Source organism: Argiope bruennichi, chromosome X2 (genome assembly GCF_947563725.1).
Source record: "Argiope bruennichi chromosome X2, qqArgBrue1.1, whole genome shotgun sequence".
In the NCBI taxonomy this organism is placed as follows: Eukaryota; Metazoa; Arthropoda; class Arachnida; order Araneae; family Araneidae; genus Argiope; species Argiope bruennichi.
Window position 1 is genome coordinate 8,543,932 of NC_079163.1, and position 2,151 is coordinate 8,546,082.

The following is a 2,151-nucleotide window of genomic DNA, read 5'->3' on the forward strand; positions in this document are numbered from 1 at the left end:
TCAAATCGATCCATCATATCTTCAAGGGAGAAGAATGTCAAAAACATCCACATGTTAAACTTTTTTTTTATGAAGAGAATCCTCAGATCTTCAAGAAACGATCAATCAAAAGTAACCATTGCCATTAAGTGTTGAACTCAGGTGGACTTCAGCGGTTTTAGCTGTGAATTGATTATAATTAACATGTATTCGGGAGGGGTCAGCTACAAAAATGGATCCTTAACAGACATTCCCATGGTCGACTGGAGACCATTGCTGAGCAGCTATTGGGTGATAGGGAACTCAAGTTTACCAAAGAGAAAATCGGAAGCGGAGACCTCACGGAAATAAAATGAGGTATTTTTGTTTTGTTTGGGGAGATAGAGGAGAACAATGAGATGCGTCGAATTGGAATTCGGAGAGACGTCGGTGTCCGAAGAAGTTGCTCCTGATTTTTCGAGAAGCTCCGTGTGATTCGGGTTTTTGTATTAGGTTCCATCCGATAAAGATCGGTGGAATTCTGGAGCGGCCCCTGGAGTAGCCGTTTTATGCTAACAGCCTTTTAGTATTTTTATTTATTTATTCTTCGATTTCATCGATGAACTATTTCATCATTAAGCTTTCAACTGTTATGTGATTTTTGTAAATAATATTAACCTAGATGAGAGCAAGTTGCTTTTCTGTAGGTATATAAGGCTGTAAATAAAAGAATTGTTTTGTTACGCTACTCTCTTATTTGATCGCTCTGCATCAAGATACTACAGTCTTATTGAAGAGAAAATTTCTGAGGATATTTGAATGGATGATTTGTGGTCATCGAAATTACATTTTTCTACAGATAACTCCCAAAGGAGGTGTTCGTAGTAACCGGTGGTCAGCAAAAATTCGCTTAGGGCAGCATTATCCATTAGTCTCAATGCATACTTTTTCTTCCTCGTCATCGATTTCACATGTTCAGTGCAGAATTCTGTATTTTTACAAAATACGAAGAAGGGTTATAGACGCCCATATAGCGTGATATCACAACCGAAAGTCATAGAGCAAAGCAAGAGACTCCTGTTTTGGTTTCGATCGGTGGAAAAGAAAATTTTTATTATTCCATGGAGAATGAATAACTGAACGACTTGATAATTCATGCCAAGCTTTTATGCTATATTTTTCAGTTGTGAGGAGAATGTATAAAAACTATTAATCAATCTTGTTTCGTGAAGGAAACTGAAGTAGATTAGCATAATATACACTGATTTATTTTTATCTTTCTTTTTATATAATTAAAACACTTTTGGTTCGTATTCTTTTATAAGTTTGAAGTATAATCAATAAGATATGCTTATTTTTAAATTTCGGTTTTTTTTTTTTTTTTTTTTTTTGTATTTGTAATTCTTCACATATCATCATTGAAAATGTGATTATTTAGGGATTGAAATTTGCTGATATTTCTTTTAACAATTTTTATAGGGGAAAATTGTGTACGTTAATTTTAAAGTTAAAATGAGCTTCTTTGACGTAATATTCATATGAACCGGATTGTTTAAATGCTACATTTTCAATAATATCCATATCTCAGTTGCTTCTCTAAAGGTTTTATCTGTATTTCTGGTTAGAATTTGTTTTTTATTATAGTATTATAGTATTGTTTTTTATTATAGAATATTAGAATCTTTCAGAAGTGTTCGTTTCTAGCTAAAAACAAAAAAGAAGATTTAATTTCATTCGCAAAGGACTTGAAGAATCAACTACTTCTGGCATGTCTTAGGTTGTTTTAAAAAAGGAGGTCAACAGTATGATGTATTTTATACCTCTAAAGGTAAGTCATATGAGTGATCGGTGAGAGACAAATGGAAATATAGTTATTATCTTTCAAACGAAAATTATACCGATGGTTATCCTAATTTTTCTAGAATATTTTGTATATTTTATGAAAAAAAATTACAAAGAAAATAAACACCAATGGAGGACATTTTCATATATAACGGTTAGAGATTATACTTTATATAAGGAAATGAAGCCTTTCGCTATGAACTCACATATGTATTGATTCTAAATCGTATGTTGTGATATAATGTAAAAACTAACCAAAAATAAACTCAAAAACATTCCTAATAAACAGAATAATTAGCGCGTTCTACACAATTACCTTATAAGGCAACGTTTCCTTGAAAATTCTTTTGA